Raw genomic sequence first — 20375 nt, 5'->3', positions numbered from 1 at the left:
CCTTGCAGTTAAAGTAGACTCTACCCTGCTCACCGGCTGGTGCTTTGATGTGTATGTGCGTGCAGTCTATTGCACCCACTACCTCAGGGTATTCCGCTATTTGCTGGAAGAGACGCATAGTGCTGGCCAATACCTCATGGGAATTGGGGAAATATACATGATCTGAAAACAGTGACTCAGAACGAGAAGAAAGAAATAGCCACATCAAATGCTTTTTAAATTATAGATAAAATATGATAATAATTTTGTGTAAGATGCCTTACAAAGTGGAGGTAGGCATATAGTTTAGCACTTTTCATTATTAATGGAGTGTTCCCTTCAATTAACATATATGGCCACAATTGTTAGAATTTCACACACATTATACACACACATGTATTGATGAGCGGTCTGACCACACTCACCAAATTTGGGTTCCGTTCTTTGGGGGTAGTCAGGTGATTTCATCAATGTGGAGGTGACTGTTGTACGATATATCATGGAGTGCTAAGTTATTTGAGTAGAGAAGGACACGAGCAGAGAGAGGACTACTACACACATATCCGAGCATGATGACTGTACAGTGGTTAGGGATGCAATGTAATGTTGTGTTGGATAATCACACGTCCACTTCCTAGTACGTGGTAATATAAGAGAGATAATAGATAGATCTAAGTTAGTTACTACCTTGTAAAATAGGAATATGAGTTATCACATCCAAGCTATAAGGTATGATATAAGTGTGATTTGTCATCTACACACAGTAAATTCTAGTTATTAAGTTTAATAGATAATATTCAAAACATACAACAAAAAATTAAAATAATAAAAAAATGTTATGAAATGATTTTTAAGTATGCCTTTTTTAAGGCACTATTCATCTTAGTAATAATGTGTTGTAATAATATGAGTTTATGCTTTTGCGTTTCATGATTGAAACACAAAAAATGTTTTTTTTTACATACATGAATGTAAAGCACAATGTCAATGATTTTAACATCACTTCCTGTTTATTGGTTATAAAACCAGGACGTAGGGAGGCGTCCTGGTTTTTCTGAAGAAGTCCACGTGCAATAAAAGTGGAAGAAAGCTTAAACAACACCATCCTTTAGTGTGGCTATTTATTTCTCTCTTCTTTCTTCTCGTTCTGAGTCACTGTTTTCAGTTTGTGACTAGTTTTGTTCGGGTTGCCGAAGTTTCCTGTCTTGGTTTTGAAATATACATGATCACCAACATGTGGTGACATGGCATCCAGGAACTGGTGCAGTACCCTGGATGCTGATGCCTATGATATCCCCATCATATCACCAGTTGGTCTCTGGAAGGTACCTGTTGCTAATATTCTTAGGCCAACACATACCTTGCTTTCCACTGGGATGGGTTCGCCTCTGTTGGTTCTGTGTGTGAGGCATGGCCTGGACAGCTCAACAATTTACTGTATGACGTCTCTGTCCACTCTATAGTGCTCTACTATTTCCATCTCATGTAGCCCCTGATAGGTTACCCTGGGCCTGTACACTCTTCTCCGTCTCCTCACTGTGGGTTGTCCAGCAGCATTCGCATTGTCACCACCCTCAGCATGTTGCATATGCTGCCTTATAACAGCAATGGCAGCCTCTAACATTTCTTTGTCTCAGTAAAGCTTTTTCAGTTTTCACTTCTATTAGCTTACTGCAATGTTGTAATGTCTCTGAGAGAAACATAGTGGAATGTTGTTTGCAGAGATTTAAGTGCTGGGCTGGGCTATTGTACGTCTGTGTAATTGCCTGATTCTGATTGTTTTCACCTGCTAGCTCTGCTAGTACTCCCTGGTTAACTTCCTACTATTTGTTGTGCTTCCTTTTCCCTTTCTGTTTCCTCAGGGGGGCAGCGCTGCGCACACAAGTGCAAACACGCACACACCCGCTCACACGCACGCACACATGCTTACACGGACTAAAACTTGCTTATTCTTGCTAAAACGCATGCACACAGGTGCATACACGCTTACACAACTTTAAACAACCTTAGACATGCTTACTCCGGCTTAAACGTGTGCACACAGGCGCTCACGCATGCACACAGTCTTACTCGGATATACAAGTGCGCACACGCGCGCAAACATGTTGCAAGCACTTCTACAAGAATCTTTAGTGTTATCCACGGCATACACCTTCAATTTCTTGAATTTAGCTAGGGTACCTGTTGACACACCTCTTCCAGTGATGAGTAACTGACAGCAAACACATGCCACTCTGCTCCAATGAGCTTCACTTCTTTCATACATACCCCCCTCGTGATGTCACCTATCTTCTACTCTGATACTCCCCTTATCCTACTCCTACACTCCACTGACTGTGCTCATTTGCTATGTAAACTTGGGATTCACTATCCTTACCCTCATTTGCATAGGGTTGCCTACTAATGCTTGGTTACATCTCTTAGACTGAGCTTCCCCGTTAGCAACCTCTACTTGGTAGCCATTTTGTCTTCGGCCTGCCATTCCCTTGCATTGTAAATTAAGAATTGCAATAAAATCCACATTTGTTGATTTTAATTATTGGTTTTCTGGTTTTTAGAGCGCGGCACATTTGCGCAGCGCTGCGCTACGCTTAAACATCGGCAATCGGGATATATAGAGTGAGAGGACAGATTTGTCTTTCAACTGAGGAGATCTGCCGGGCAAGTCTATTCTTAGTACAGGGCTCAGTGCGGGGATGTGGCTAGTTTGTAGATGATGCTGTGGACAGTTAAGAGTTGAAGGTAGTACTGAAGGTGAGCTAGGTCAAGCCAGCTGAGAGAATGCAAGGCTATGCAGTGATGGGAGTACTGTTTTGCTCCAGTAGCAAACTTAGCAATTTTGTTATAACAAGTTTGGAGTTTTGTTTTTAGAGATGCTTGTAGGGTAGTTAGAAGTGGAGTCCCATATAGGAAAGACAGTAGAAGATTGGAATAAGCTAGAACAGTTTTTGTAGATGTAGTCAGGAAATAATTATTCATGTACAGCATGCCAAGTTTCTTGTGGACTTTTTAAATATTACTGTGTGTGTGCAGGTTAAATTTTAGATTATCTATTGTAACAACTATGTTTTGTGTGGGGAACTACTTCTATTTCAGTAATGTTTAAGGAGAGAATCTTGAAGTGGTCTGTGCTGGAGAGAGGTTTATTGGAAAAGAGAAGAAATTGTGTTTTTTGGCATTTAGTAAAAGTTAGGTATTAGTAACATAAGTTTCAATAGAGGAGAAAGCTTCTTTGGTGATTTGTTAAAACTTTGTTAGACTGTCTGATGCATAAATGTTTATAGAATCATCAGCATATTGGATTAGTGTACATTGTTGGGAACAGGTATGTAGATTATTTATGAAGACATTAAAGAGTAGTGGACCAAGGATAAGTCCTTGTAAGACTTCAATGTTAGTGGGTAGGTAAGTAGAAATGGATTCTTGCCATTTTACAGTTTTCTGCCTGTTTAACAGGTAGCTGGAGAACCATAGGAGAGAATAAGATGATAGTCCAAGGGAAGAAAGTTTTTGAAGGAGTGATACCATGTTCAAAGCCTTAGAAAGGTCCAGAAATATGGAGGAGATGAGTTTACTTAAGTCTCTAGCTTTATTTATAGTTTCTAGGAAGGATACAATGGCAGTTGTTGGGCTGCGCCCTGGCCAGAAGCCATGTTGATTATTGGTTAGTAAGTTGTTGGGTATAGTTTAGGAGCTGTTTATGTACACATTTTTCTAGAAGCTTGGTGAGAGGAGAAAATATGGCTGTAGGGCAAACGTTTGAGAAGTTAGTGAATTTACCTCCTTTGTGTGGTAAAGTTATGTTGGACATTTTCCATAAATTAGGTACGTAGTACTCACAGATAGATATATTGATAAGAACAATAATAGAATAGGCTATGTCCTCAGCAGCAAGTTTTAAGTATTCCGGGAGAAGGTTGTCAGCTGAGAAAGAGCATGATTTGAGTCTTAGTAAAAGTTTTTTATAGTGGAAATGGGAACAGGTTGTAGGGTGAAAGTGGGAGGAATGTTTGGATTATCAGGGGAGGGGACTGGCATAGAGGACTTTTGGAGACAACAGTCCTGTGATGTAGAAGTAGTTCTAGGGTAGTTTTAGATGGAGGATGGGAATGGGTGATTGGTGAGTCTATTTAAGGTGGATACAGAGTTGATAAAGTAGGAGTTATGTTTCATTGCTGTTTGAAGGGGATGGGGGACGATCTGGGCAGGGTTTTGCTTCATACATGGGTAAAGTAGTGAGTTGACAGAAGACCAAAACTTTTTGCTTTTGGATTGTAGGTGAATATAGTGCTCTTTTTTGTCTCTAATTACTTGTTTTTGGCTTGGTTAAGGAGCTCCCTGAAGTTTATATGTTTATGTTGGATTTTGAGTTTTGATATCTCTTTCTTTCATGAGGTTTTTCATTGTTATTGTGAGCCAGGGTGCTTAATTCTTTTGACATGCTGTTGGGACAGAGCATTGGGGAAGTCATGGAATATTGTATTCAATTGGATTACTGCATTGTCTAGGAGTAGTGTTTTTAATATTGACCCATCTTTTACTTTTAGTGCATCAATGAATGTTTGTTGATTGAATTTTGTTAGGTTGCAGGTGGTTTTATATTTATGTTCATTACTTATTTGTGCGATAAGAGTATGGACGTAAGCTGGTAAGTGATCAAGTGTCTGGGACAATACCAGATGTAGAATAGTTTTCAAGGTTGGAGACCAGTATCCAGTCTAGCATGTAGTCATTGTTACTCTGTTTATTAATTTTGATGGGGCAGTTAATTAGTTGAGTGGATCTGAATAAGCTCCGGCTAGTTGTTGGAAAGTCAGAGGATAACTTCTGCCAGTTGATGTTCACATCACCTAGTATGACTATTGCGTTGTTTATAGTGTGACAAGATCCATGACAGTATTTCTTCAAGGATGGGAATATTTCGCCTTGCTAGGATATACAGCACTATGATGGAAATACATTCTGAGCTGTTAAGCCTTAGGAAGGTGATAAAAATGTCAGCATTACAGAATATTGGTATTTTTGAGTAGGGGCTTATGCGATAGTTATTGGAAAAGAATGAGGGTATACTAAATGATTTCTTTTGGGTTCGATCACATCTTATTATACTATAGGCTGCTGGAAGAATTTCATCATCACTGATACTAGGTTTAAGCCAGGTCTTCTAGGATGTCGGGTTTATGATGACTTACCCAGGAATGGAAACAGCTGATTTTGTTACATAGACTTTGAAAGTTTACTGTGATGAGGTTAATGGTTTTAGCAGAGTTTGACAGATTGGGGGATGGGATTGGTGCTGGGTTTAGGTGTATGTCATCACGCAGGTGGATGTGGGAGTGATAGAGTATATTAAAGAAGGAAGTTGCACTAGTGCTAGTTAGTAGCTTAATTTTTTTGGCTTAAGGTGGTATTTGTTAAATAATTTTGGTTGAGAGTACAGGAGGGGTTAGATGAAATAGGCTGGAAGAAATTTTGGATAAACTGTTAGGAAAAGGTTGTGTTATTGGGTTGGTAGTAGCATGTTATGAGAGTGAGAAGTAATAAGACTACTAGGGTGTAGCATATTTTTAAAGGTGTTGAGTATAAGCAGTAGATTATTCTAGGAGTAGTATTACTGGTATTTTGTGTTGAATAGGCACTTACTGGGGTTGTTTTCTGAGATGAGGAAGTATAGTAGAACAATGGTACAATATTGATGTATTAGGAAGGAAAGTGGACAAGGAGTAGTATGACTGAGAAAGTGAAAGAGACTAAAGTGAGTGAGGAGGGTGGGTAGATTGAGTGGTTCATGAACTGAGTCAGTTAAAAGGTGAATGAGAGAGAATGGGAGGTGTGATCTGTTTAATATAAATTTAGATGACGTGGTGAAGGGTGGGAATTGGGGGTTGGTTAGAGAAGAGAAACAAAATGGACCCACACCCCAGAGGAGGAGATTTTCTACAATCAGTAAGATAAGATGGTTACTGTGCCAGCATGGCTTACAGTACATTATTTGAAGAACTGTTTAAATTAAGACAATATAGTTTGGTTTACTTGGCAAGAGTGTAGGGATCTGAAATAGGCTTTGGACAGTAGAGAGATATGTGCAGTAGAAGTAAGATCCAGCAGAGAGTGACAGAGAAAGTGTGAGAGTGCGGGACAGTTGTTGAGGTTAACAAGAGTGAGGGGGTGATCCTCTGGTGGAGTGTGTGGTTAGAGATATACATAGGCTAGCACATATATTTCAAATCTCAAATGCTAGCTGCTATAATAGTTCCTTAGTTAAACATGCATGACATTGGAACTATAAATAACTTATACTAAACATCCACATACACTGCAAAAAAGGTTTTTGAGCCCTTCTTTAGTTGTCAAAGGAAGCTTGTCTTTGGTTTAAAGGTTCACGTTCCAGGTGAAATTGCAGGACAGGGCAATGGTATTAGTAGAGTGTTTCACATTCTGTCCAAAAGCTTCTGTTAGATTTTTTCTTTGCAGCTTCTAACTCATTTGTATAAGCAGACATGATGCCCCTACCATTCACAGTATGCCAAATTGTCTATTTCATTGCGAATATACACTTTTACTTCTCACCTATGTATTATAGTCTTTATTCTTCTCCCATATCCTTTCATGATAGTCATGTAAACCCAGCAAACAGGTTACCACACAGTGTACATAGTCAAATAATTTGAATAGTTTAAAAAAATAGACTCTTGGATAGGCCACTAAGTTTTCTTTTCAAACTTTATGGAGCCATTGTATTGCTATGGCATTTAGGCCTATTAAATGTTTCTACAATTTATGAACTAAGGAGTATCAATCATTATTATTATCAATACACTTCTACCCTTCATCCCCAACAACTCCATTTGTAGATCAACAAACATTTTCTTCAAACATTATGATAATGCACATCATGCAAGTTGGAAACAATGGTACTTGCTATTTCATTCCTACAGACTTAAACACTAATTTCAAAGAGCTTTAGTATTTTAACCTCCCCAAATATCTTATGTAAGAGAGGGTATTTAATTACCTGACATCTACAACAAAATCTAGCATTTACAGTTAATCTGCAGTTACAAGGCCATCAATCACTAGCACCAAGCCAAAATATCATAACCATATAACTTTGTCGCATGCTACTTCCACTACTCATTCTTACATGTAAAAAAACTTGTAGCACAACAGCTAAAAATGAAATCAAACTAAAAAGGAATATTGTCCTCTGAAAAATATAACAGGTCAAAATATGCATGGAATTTTGTTCAGTAATACCCTCAACTCCGCTCAGCAATACAAAACTTAACGCTTGTAAGATTTCCGCAAAAGAATACATTAAGCTCCTTGAAACTTTTAACTCATATCAACCCAATCCAATACAGCACTGTAGCACTTGCAAACAAATTATGTTTCTTTCCCTAAGTGACGAGGCATACCAATGCCAGCAGAAGTGCATTTGGCAGATAATTAATACTTTTAACAAACTTACCACATACAACAAAACTCTTTTCTGCCATTAACACCTTTCCTGTTTATACTAAACTGTTTCAAAACATGCAAAATAAGTCTGTTTCTTCTAATCATATACCCAAATTTGTTAACATTCTGATACTCTGTTTAACTAGCTGTAACATAACAAACACATGTTGTCTTACATGAACCTTTATGGACAAGATCATTGCAACTTATCCAAATATTTATCACATTTTGCAAAATTGTCTATCCTTTAAACCAACTGAAATAATTCTACAAGGCACAGCATATTAAACACCATAACAATTTATAGAAATATCATTCACCACCAACAAAATAATACAATACCTTCATCTTACATCTAGGTATAAAAACACATTAACTAAAGCCAACTCAGTGATCTCAATTATTAATCCATTTAGTTAAGCAAATCCTCTTCAAAACGCAGGCAGTTTGGAAAAAAACATACTTTTACAAAAAAATCGCTACACACAGTAATAAAATAACCTAAAAAAATAGCAGTCATAACATTGTATAGCAATTAGGTACAGCAGGTAGCAAGTAATATAACTTTTAAAATGTACATATAAGTGTTGTAATGTCAACAAAATTTGAATAATATATATATATATATATATATATACATAAAAAGTGTTCTAATGAAAACAAAGTTTGAATAATACACATACACACGTATATATATATATATATATATATATATATATATATATATATATATATAAACAGCTTATAATAGCTTGACATCTTTAAACCCCTTGCTTCATACATATACATCTCAAAAACAAATGTCCACACATTCTTATATACTGGCTAAGATTCAGAAACATTTGCAAACTGTGCGTGAGAGCAACTTTGTACAAAGTGAGTGCGACTTAGAGACAAAATAAATGAGAGGGGGAGAGGCCAATCAACAAGGATGCATGCTCAATATACAAATGGTGGTATAATTATATGGTAATGAGCAACATTATTAATATAGGTTCATAGGTTCATTGGTGTTTGCTAAGCTAATGGCCACAATTGCCTTTTTAAGCCTAGCCATGCATCCCAAATCTCTGACAAGTTCTGATACCCTTGATGAGTGTAAGCAGGGGTTTGGGAGATGAAACATTTACAGGTTGCCTGTGTCCATTAGAGACATAGGTGCCAAACCAGAGATGAATTTCCTATTCCCCATCCAATTGTCCAAGTTGCACTTGAAATGGGTTAGGAAGGAACTCTGCTTCACATGGATGGGGCACCTATTCCATAGATGGGGTAGTCTGTGGGCTACATACCTGTTTCACTAGCAGGTCCTATTTATGATACAGGCAAGGTTTAAGTCTTTAGAATGGGTAATTCTGGTGATGTTTGTTTTGCGGATATGCAGGGGGCCCATCAGTGTAGGGTCTGACAATGCCTTGTATGCCAGGCATAGATCTCCCCTCAACAGCCTGTAGGAGACAGAATACAGGGATAGGGCCTTGAGGAGGTCTACATGGGGCATGTAACTTATGCCATGTATTCTTTTAGTGAGGAACCTCTGTGGATGTTCCAACTGTAGGATATGCCTGGTTAGATAAATATATTGTACTCAGTAATAGGTCTGATAAATACAGTGGAACAATGACTTCCTTGGACCTAGATGCCATACCTTAATTTATAAGTTGTACAACAGCTATTGCAAGATTACTAGTTATCTCATACATAGCAGCTATTGCAGGATTACCATTTACCTTGTATATAGCAACTATTGCAGGATAACTAGTTATCTCATAGATAGCGGCTATTGCAGTATAACTAGTTATCTCATACATATCAGCTATTGCAGGATTATCAGCTACCTCATACATAGCAGCTATTGCAGGATTACAAGTTACCTTGTACATAGCAGCCATTGCAGGATTACTAGTTGTGTCATCTATAGCAGCTATTGCAAAATTACTAGTTATCTGTCACTGGAGTGCTGAGTATTCACATTGTTAATTAATAATGAGCTCTGAGCCGCGTCTTGCTCACACAATAAACAGAGGGTGGCTCACCGCAATCTCAGTAAGCAAGACTCTGAATCCCAGAGACTGGTTATAACATTAGTTGTCATAATTATTTCCAAGCATAATAACACAGTCAAATAATTGTATTCAGGCACATTAGTTCCTTGCTAATATTCATCAGGTAACCTCCACATTTATTATCTGAGTACATTTTACCAGAAATATGTACACATTCTACCCACTTGCATTACATTGGCAGTTTTAATTCTTTTTCTAGCATGCTGTTACCATCAAATGATTGCATTCTGAAATATTCACGCGTTACCCAGATTTATTAAACAAGGATACCTGCATTCTAAATTACACTCTGAACCTTCAACCTGCAGAAAATGATCATTTCTCAGACAATATCAAATGGTGGTTAAGTAGAATAAGATACATACATACAAATATTTCAAGTACAGACATTAATGCCCTTTTAGCTTGCCAGTATACCAAAACACTTATTCCCATAATTAGTGTCCAGGCTTTCTTAAAAATACCTAAAGTAATGGTTGCTTTAATGTAATTTGATAGCATGCCCCATGCATCAGCTACTCTGTCAGAGAACCAATTAGTACACTTCTCATTTCTATAGAATCTTCTACTTAGGTTGTCTGATGATTCTCTAGTACTTTTTGATAAACCCAAACATTCCCAGAGATAGTTGTCTCTAAATGCCTTATATACCTGAATAATATCTCCTCTTCGGTATCTATAAGAGACACTATAGAAGTTCAGATATTTTAGTCTTTCATAATAACTTAAATTTTCAAATCCATGGATGTCCTTGGTATATTTCTGCTGTACTCTTTCCAGTTTATTTGTACTTGTTTTCTTATAGGGTTTCCATATTATTATTCCATACTCAAGCTTGGGTCTAATGTAACTAACAATGACTTCATCATTTTTGATTTCCTAGACTTTATAAATCTTTTTATACAGCTTATAGTTCTATAACTATCATTAACCAATTGGTTGATATGATTAGAAAAATTCATAGCTGAATCTACCCGGATTCACTTCAGAATCTCGAAATTCCGAAACTTCGAATTTCATATGATCGAGACCATATGACTGATGTTTTGGAATACTGAAATTCCGAAACAAAAAAAAAACAACAATTTAAATGTTTCTGGAAGGGAACAAGCCCCTCTGCACCCCTCTCTCCGCCCCCGCTACTACAAGCACTACAGTGGGAGAAGGAAAGTCTCCCATTCTGTGCTGCATGAAGATCTCCATTCACAATGTCGGGATTCAGAAAGTTCGATCATATGGTCTCAGCCATATGAAATTCGATTTTTCAGGATTTTGGCATTGTGAAGTGTTCCCATCTACCCATATACCCAGGTCCTTAAATGAGTATACAGTTTCAATCACTGTATGCTGTATTAACTATCCAGCTTTCAATTTATGTCTCCCAAATCTCATATGCTTACTTTTTGATGTATTTATCAGCATATTATTCCTGTGCCCAAATAGTCAATTTAGTCAAGTTCTTTTGCAGATATGCCTTATCTGTAACACAGGTAATCAGTTTACCCAGGTTCAGGCCATCTGCACATAGACAGTAGAACACCTCAGATGAAAAATTTAGGTCTGAAAGATACAATCTAAACAAGTAAAGGCCTAGGACAGACCCCTGTGGGACACACTGACTGTAACCAAGGATTTCACCTGTCCAGTTGCTGTATGATACTTGCCATGTTCTATTTGTAAGCCATGCAGCTATCCATCTTATCAAGAATACATCAATACCTAGTTGTGTACTAATTTATTGACCAGTGTTTTTTGTATGACCCTGTCAAATGCTGAAGTTAAATCTATATAAATTACATCATAGCACAAGTTTTCATTCATAGCTGTTACTATATTGTTATAGAACATCATATTACAAGTGGTAATAGATCTGTTTTCAACATATGCATGCTGATATATGGTTTCAAATCCCAACCTATCCAGTGATGACAATAACTTATCCAATATTACCTTCTCCATTATTTTTCCACAGCATAAAAGTAGATGTAAGGGTCTATATGACTTTGGGTTGGTCCCACTCCCCTTTCCCTTGAAGACAGGTTTAATAAGCGTATGTCTGTAATCTTGAGGAATCTCCCCATATTATATGACCTTAGTGAATAATAAATATAATGGTACCGTAAGTTCTTGCTGAAGTGTTCTCAGGTTATTGTTACTAATTCCTTCTCCTCCCTATACTTTGTTTGGATCCAGTTTGTGCAGTTTTTTTCAATATAATCTAATTTGATTCCAGTATCTGGGGTTACCTGGATGTCACTAGGACAACTTATCACCCCTTTTATGAAGCCAAACTGTTTTGCATAAGATTTCGTAAATATATCTATAATCTGTTGTGTTTCAAAATAAATTTTGGAATCTGCACAGTTTATCAATTTGTATGTCTTTACTCCTTCCACATCTTATGTATCTATAAAAAGGTTTCCTATTATGCTCAATATCTTTATATACATTTTCTTCAATTTTTTCTTGATCTTGTATCACACTATGCTTAATCTGTTTGTCTAGCTTGTTTATTTCAGTTTTCAAAGTTGTAGTTCAACCTCTCTTCCATTTCTTATGTTTTTTTATCTCTCACCTTAATCAGATATCTAGTTCTTATGGAAATATATCCCCCTGAGGTTGTATGCATAGATCCTGATGTTAAACATTTTTTTATTTTTTGCACTCAGACAATTTCTCTTTCAAAACTTTTCACATTCCATCTGCAGTTTTTCCACTGAACACCCCAGTCCAGTTAGTTTTACATAGTGACTGTTTTGCTTCCATATAATCTGTAATTAACCTTCTGTGCATTGGTTTAGATTTCAGTTTGGCAGAATTATCTAGCGACAAATTAACCTTTATAACCCCATGATCACTGCATATCAATGGTGGTAAAACTTGACTTGAAGTAACAGTAATTTCTTTAGGAACACAAACAATGCCTATTATGTTCCATCCCCTGGTAGGTTTTTTACAGTCTGAAGCAATTGTTGTTCCTGAATATACATTGTGAATAATTTCCTTACTAAGGTTGAAAAAACGTAAAAGTCCTGGAACAGTCGACAAAATAAAGTAACACGAACCAATCTGTTCCTGGTTACAACATGTATAGAACACTAACACGAACGGAAAGGCAGCAAAATCTCAATTTATCTCTGTTTATTGACTTGGTTAAGCACTTTCATCTAATAAAATAGACTTCATCAGATTAACTCCATAATTTTATTGACTTGAGTAGCTAATATTTAATACAATTAATAAAATAATAAAATTCATTAAAAGATGTGAACAAAGTTCATATATATAAGTAACTTTATGTCTGTTTTTATTCAATATATATACAAAATGTAAAATGCATAAATATAAATATTTTTATTTTATTTATTTATTTAAAAATGCCACCATAAAAATCTAATAACTAACTACTATTTTCCAATATGGGTTTAATGGATATATACTCATTGATGCCGGGGGGGCACAGAAGCATTTAAGCGGATCTGCCACCTTGAGTATATATCCATTAAACCCATATTGGAAAATAGTAGTTAGTTATTAGATTTTTATGGTGGTATTTTTAAATAAATAAATAAAATAAAAATATTTATATTTATACATTTTACATTTTGTATATATATTGAATAAAAACAGACATAAAGTTACTTATATATATGAACTTTGTTCACATCTTTTAATGAATTTTATTATTTTATTAATTGTATTAAATATTAGCTACTCAAGTCAATAGGGAAAATAGGAATTCAACACTAGCACTTTAAGAATTAATTATGGAGTTAATCGAATTGAATGTGATTGGTATGAGCATGTATTTAAGAAAAACATTGTGTGAAGAGTATTGTTCTGATGAAGTCTATTTTATTAGATGAAAGCGCTTAACCTGTACTTCTTAAGTCAATAAACAGAGATAAATTGAGATTTTGCTGCCTTTCCGTTCATGTTAGTGTTCTATACATGTTGTAACCAGGAACAGATTGGTTCGTATTACTTTATTATTATATTCCTTACTAAGGTTGTTGAATCAATATTATTCCAGTCTATTTCTGGTAAATTTAAGTCCCCAGCTAATATAATTCTTCCCTCCTGTGTTTCATGCAAGAAATGTATGAATTCCTCTAGGACATCTGCACTTGTCTTTGGTGGTCTATACACTCCAATTGTTGTCTGTTCTATGGTTGTCTTTATTGTCAGAGTTATACAATCTATAGCATTGGTGTTATCATTGAACATGTAATAATCATAGGTCTCATAGTTATCTTTAATCCCTATCATAACACCTCCACCTGATTTTTTATTGGAATCTCTGTTACAGTAAAAACATTTATACCCTGACAGAACTGGTTTCCAGTCATTGTTCTTTAACTATGTTTCACAAACAATAACAACATAAATCTTGTGGAAACACAGAAAAATTTCTAATGCTCCTGGCATTAACAATCATCAGAGATGCAACAAATGCTGCTATCGGTGAAATGTTTTCAACCTGGCAAAAATCCTGCCTAGTGTTTGTCAAATATTGTAAAATATCTGCTGCAAAAATTCTCTTCCCTAATCTTGACAAATACATGTCATCTTGTCTGAACTCGTTTGTGCCCAAAACTAGGCTTGGCTGCTCTACACATTTCCATTTTTTTTAAAACAGGTATTTTTTTCCATGTAGATATTTACCCAAAAAATCTTTTAATTCACAGTGACCTGACTATCCTTCCTAGAGGTGATTTGTGAACAATACGTCCTAACACCAGTACAAGCTATACTATTCAAGAGGGCTGTCAGTTCCCTACTAATAGTAAGAGAATGCTTGTGGATGACATTGTTTGTGCCAACATGAATAAAAACGTATTCGTACTTCCTTACATTAAGGCATTCCAAGGCTTGTCTCACATCCTCTATTTTTGTTCCTGGCAAGCATAACACTATTCGATGTTCATTATCTTCTCTGCAGATATAAATATCAGTTCCTCTAATAAGTGAATCTCCAATTACAAGAATATCTTTGCTGGCCAGCTCTGAAGAATCTTCAGCTTCTAATACAGTAATATCTGCTCTATCAATTGTTATGAAGGATAGATCTTCATCACCATTAGTCTTATTAATCCTACTGTTTTCATTGTGTATTAAATTCTTATCCAGCTGGTATTGCAAATTCACAATTTGAGCCATGTAGTCAACATTTGTCTTTCTCTTCTTTTTTATTACAGTAATGTTCTTCAATCCTTCCATGTTCAGTTTTGATTTCTTCCTTTTTACCTGCTCCTTGCCTCTTTTTTTCTGCATTCTCTGTTGGAAAAATTATGCCTTTTTCTGTAGACTGAAGTTTTTTTTATAGAAAAATATCGTCATTCCCTGTAACCTGTGTGTTACATAACACACAGGTTACAGGGAATGCCTTTTACAAACCCCACCGAGTTCAGGTTTGTAAAAGGCAAATCATGTCTCCTAAACCTGATAGACTTCTTTGAAGCAGTCACCAAAGCCGTAGATGAGGGTAAGGTGGTTCACACAGCCTATCTAGATCTCGCCAAGGGTTTCGACACCATCCCCCACTCTGGAATTATAGATAAACTCATTAAACTAGGTATAAATCCCTATGCCACAAGATGGGTTGCCAACTGGCTCACTGACAGAACCCACACTGTGAAAGTAGCAGACTCCAAATTCAACTTCAGACCAGTGACAAGTGGAGCACCACAGAGTTCAGTCCTGGGTCCTGTCCTGTTTGGTATCTACTTCTCTGAAGTACAGGCCAACACAGAAGGTCTTTGGCTAATGAAGTTCGCAGATGACTGCAAACTAGGAGCCATAATCAAAACTCCAAAAGATGTGGACATCCTACAAAAGGGCCTCGCTGAGACAGACGCCTGGTGTCAAAGCCATGGCCTCAAGCTCAATGCCAAAAAGTGCATTGTCATCCCTTTTGGTAAAAACTCAGTACCCATGAACTACCACATAGGTGGTAGTCTACTTAACACCGAAAGTGTGATAAGAGACCTTGGGACACAGGTGGACAGTAGTCTCTCCTTTGCTAATCACATCGCCACAGTAGTCAGGAAATCCTTCTATGTGGCACACCTCATTACAAAAGGTTTCTCATCCAGGAAAAAAGAGGTCATTGTTCCCCTCTACTCGTCACTCATTAGACCCATTATAGAGTACAATGCCCCTTTTGGTATGTACCTCACAAGACATCTACAACAACTGGAAAGGCCACAGAAATACCTCACAAAGAGGATTACTGGCCTCAAAGAGATGCCCTATGCAGACCGTCTCAAAAAACTGCAGCTTTACTCCATTGCATATTGCCTACTCAGAGGCGATCTCTGCCTAACACACAAAGCTATGTCAAACCCAGAGCTTTTAGACATGCTCCACTTAAAGAAATCCCAATGCCTACGAGCTACATGCTCTAGGGACCTAAACCTCATCACCACAATAAACAGAACATGCTGGAGGGATAGATTTCTGTCCCAGAGACTTCCCATACTCTGGAACAAACTACCTATCTATATCAAACAAAGCTCCTCATTAGCACTCTTCAAGAAAAATCTTGATGATTGGATGGGAGATAGGAAATTCACCCCAGGGATCACTTCTGTGGCTCTGTTCGACAGTGGCACAGGAAAATAATTTTCTTGGGTGGCGAAAGCCAGGGTACATTTAGCTAGGCTTATATAGGCCCTAGGGCCAAGAGCCTAGTACCTACCTATGAACCTATGAACGAAGCAGTGTCCTTTTTACTACGTATTCTCTTTCCTTTACAGTCATTAATCAGTTTATTTTTCTTCCTTGTTATTTGTTGTGAATTTCTTCCTTTCTTTCTGTTTTTGTTTCCTTATAAACAAACTGGATCCTCAGATTGCTGAATACTTGCATCCAGAATTCCAAAGTTGTCAGCAGCATCATCTTGTTTCATAGGGGTTGAATGATCTTTGCGAAAAAAAAAACAGATGCATCATTTCCTAAATGTGTTCTATTTGTTCTTTGCCTAACATTATTTATCTCACCAATCCAGTCATTAATATATGAAACAACAGTCCTCCAAGCCATATCAATAGCAGAAGTGCAATTATCAGTAAGTCTAGATTTATGTCTAACAATGGTAAGCAAATCATCCAACTTTTGACACAAGGAACACAGATCACCAGTGTTATCAGCTGTTACCTTTAAATATGCTTAGCACTTATTACACTGTAAAAGATATTTGTGCTTTAGCAAATCATTAATTGGATACTCATTTAAAGAATCCATATTCAGCTTCAAAAGAATAAAATATAAAAGAAAAGAATAATTAAAATCAGTAAACACAGAATTCAAAGAGAACTTAAATCAACTTATATGACAAAAATCACACAAGCAATATACAACTAAATACTAAATTAAGGGTACTTTTCTGTTAAACCCCTACCAGTTCTTCGCACTGCAGAAACTTGAATTGGCTACCTTATTTCCCTATTACCAAACAGACCTTGATGTTTACTCTCATCACGGCAGGGTCGCGGCCTCACCAATCCTTGATTCTTTGCATTTGGTGTAAGCACATCTGGTGATTCAAGTAGTCCAGGAATTTTTATTGCTCTGACAATCGCTTTATGACGCCCAGGGTATTCTACATTTGAACAATTTTGCTGAAGAATAACACTGGCTTCTTTTGATACATACACTTGAGCTGTTGGGATGACAAACAAGTTGGGTTTTTGGTTTCTTTTAGTTTCTCCACTGTGACTTTTTCAATGGTATCTGACCCTTTGTTCTTTTTACGACCTATTACATGTTTGTATGTTGTATCATATTGCATCTTAATGGCATGATAGACATTTGACAGTGACTTAATGGTAGAGATGTGTGACCCCATTTCAAGCCTAGCACCTCTTAGACTCTGTAATGCAACTCAGCTGCATGCCACCTCTGTAAATGTTATTACAAGACAGTTATGACAGTATGGAACTTTATATATAAGGTAAGAAAGGTAACTTGTTTCTGGGTGAAATAGGTGTAAAGAAAACCTCTGGCAACTGGTAGGGTTTTAATGGTGGACCAGCTATTTCTGCAATGACAAAACAGTACTTTACACGTAACATAAGAATGGAAACTTGTTTCTTGTACAGACTTACTTCTCACACAGAAACATTTGTCCGCTACTGAAATACCGGCAAAGCACAGTAGCGCGAAGTGGTAGGGGTTTAACGGGAAAGTACCAAATCAAGTACAGTAAAGTTGTTCTGACCATACATGTTCTGTAAACCAGACAAAAGTTGTAATTCCTTACATCACTATTGTTCACAGTCACTAGCAGTCGCACTTCTTTTAACAGTAAAGATCAGTGAATCACAAACCAAGATATGATTGTTCAGATAAGCTCAGGAATAAGCGAACTGCAAACCAGTATCTAAAATATACATGTAATATATAAAGTTTTAAATTCACTGTGTACCATAGCATGACCATCATTTAACTCCATGCTTGTAAGCTAAGCACATTCTAGAACTTCAAAGCCTTCCTATATGTTCTGTACAGCATTAACAGTCATGTTACTGTATTTAAATAGATGTACTTAGTCAGAATAATGCCTTATGAAATTCAGTAATTTAAGCATCTCTGAACTTTATGATTACTGTGTAAACACCTTTAACACTAGTCTTCCAAACTAACTTTAATATTTTGCATGGCATAGCCATACGCTTTTCATTCTATGTTTGTAACAATGTCCAAATATTTGCCAAGATATGAGATGCAATGTCTTGCAGACTCGGCAGACATGCTTTCTAACTAAATCACCATATGAGTGCTATGTGTTAACTCAGACATCAGAAAATAATCCACTCTCCTGCCACTGCTGGGAGCATCTAAGTAACTCAATAGCACTTCCAATTTTCTTGTACATTCTTAATATTGAATCTTTTCCTGTAACCCAGGGGATTTTCTCTTCCCATTCATCCCCCAAAGAAATGCAAACATAGCATACTGTTTACTATACAATTTACTATGCTGAAGTTAACACTCACAAGCTTTAGGCACAAACACAGCAACATATTGCACAGGCAACAAAGGAGTAGTAGACACAGATACTGAGATGTAAGAATAAGGCTAGATTTTAAGAAAGAAATTCATAAATTACCCAAATAACATTTGCAAGGATACTTTTGAAAGTAGTGGTTTGCATAGTTAGTATGCCACATGTGGAAAATACTTGGTTATGTCATTATTTACATATTTTCTTGAGGGATGCGATGGAATTCAGTTATTCTTTGCATTCTCTCCTCAGACTTAACTAGATACAAAGAACAACACAAGACCAAAAGTGTTCCCAGGACAAAACCACGATCCAATGTAGTACACAAAATCTCCTTTTATTTTGACACAATAAAATGGTTGAGCGCTTTCATCTACCCAATGTAGATTTCATCAGAACACTTGTACATTCAAAATCTGCCATTTGTATACTTTTAAATACCCGCCTTTTACACCACCTGATCAATTAACTTGTTATTAAGTTTTAAAACAAAAGTATAATAAATCAGTATATCATGACACTACAAATTATTATAAATATCATAAAATCTATCCCTTATTTCAAAACACAATCTAGTCTATCTAAGGGTGTATTTATGTGTATTTGATACATAGAACCAAGTAAAAAAAATGAGAAATAAAAACCCAAGCCATACCATTACATGTTGACAGTGTATAGTATAAGTTAATACTGAAATACATAAGATATTTCATTATATTATATATATGAATGTATAAATACATAACATATACATTACTTAAAAATACTTATATAAATAGATGAATATTTAAAAAATTAAAAAATTAAAAAAATACACTTCTGATAGGAATTTAATTTCTAATAAGGGGTTTGGTAGGAACATATTCATTTATACCAGGGGGACTGGCTGCATTAAGTCTGACCCAGTATAGCTTTAATGTTACCTCCCCTTGGGTTACTGTTAACCATTTCCAATATAGCAAATCTAAAGGAATTACAGCCTACATTACTAGCTAGATGTCTGTAAAGGGTATTATTGATGTCTTTCTTCTTTATACAATAAAGATGGTCATAAATTCTCTTACGTAATCTTCTGTCAGTCTTTCCAACATAAAAACTAGAACAGGAGGTGCACTTCCCTAAATACACTACATGTTGGGACTGACAATTTCCTTTACAAAAAAATATCCTACTTTTTATATTGTTATCTAGACTAATGCTAGGGATGACATCACCACGTTCCGTATCTGGAAGTGGAAGCCTCGACGAGATACCGAATGGACAGGGAGCATTGGAAAGGACTTTTTCTCAATTTAAGGGTACCTCCCAAGGGAAAGGTACTGACAATGGTCATGCGAGGCAATTTAATCTTTCTATTGTATCTGGAAACGTTTCTGAGGACATTTACATCTTATCGGGAGCCAAACCCAAGCACATGCAACCCACGAGGACTTATTCAACGCTAGTGGGTTCAAACAAGGTGATAACTAAGGAGACTGATACCAATAATAGAAGGCAGTTGCCGGATTTTAATGAGGGTATGTCTAATGATTGTGCTTTCAGTATAGATACATTTTTAAAGATGCCTTATGACTTTCGTTCAGTGGTAAACTATAATGACAACAGTAATAACAACAAACAAACAAAGTTTTACTTTAAAAGACATGATTTTTAATTTTGGAAAGAAGTTGAACCAGATTAAAGCCTTACAAATGGACAATTTATACTTGCGTAAATGTGTTGACAGTGGTATTGTTCCAATGGGTTTACGTTTTTTCAAACAACCCATTGGAGTGGAATTAAATGAGGTTAATATTAGGATATGTAATAATATGTTTGATAGTTTTGGTAAGCAGTTTATGGAATTCATTATTTCCTGCAAT

This window comes from Protopterus annectens, chromosome 2.part0 (assembly GCF_019279795.1).
Source record: "Protopterus annectens isolate FY-2018-M chromosome 2.part0, PAN1.0, whole genome shotgun sequence".
Lineage (NCBI taxonomy): Eukaryota > Metazoa > Chordata > Ceratodontiformes > Protopteridae > Protopterus > Protopterus annectens.
The sequence above is the reverse complement of the archived record's forward strand: the minus strand, read 5'-3'. Positions refer to the sequence as shown.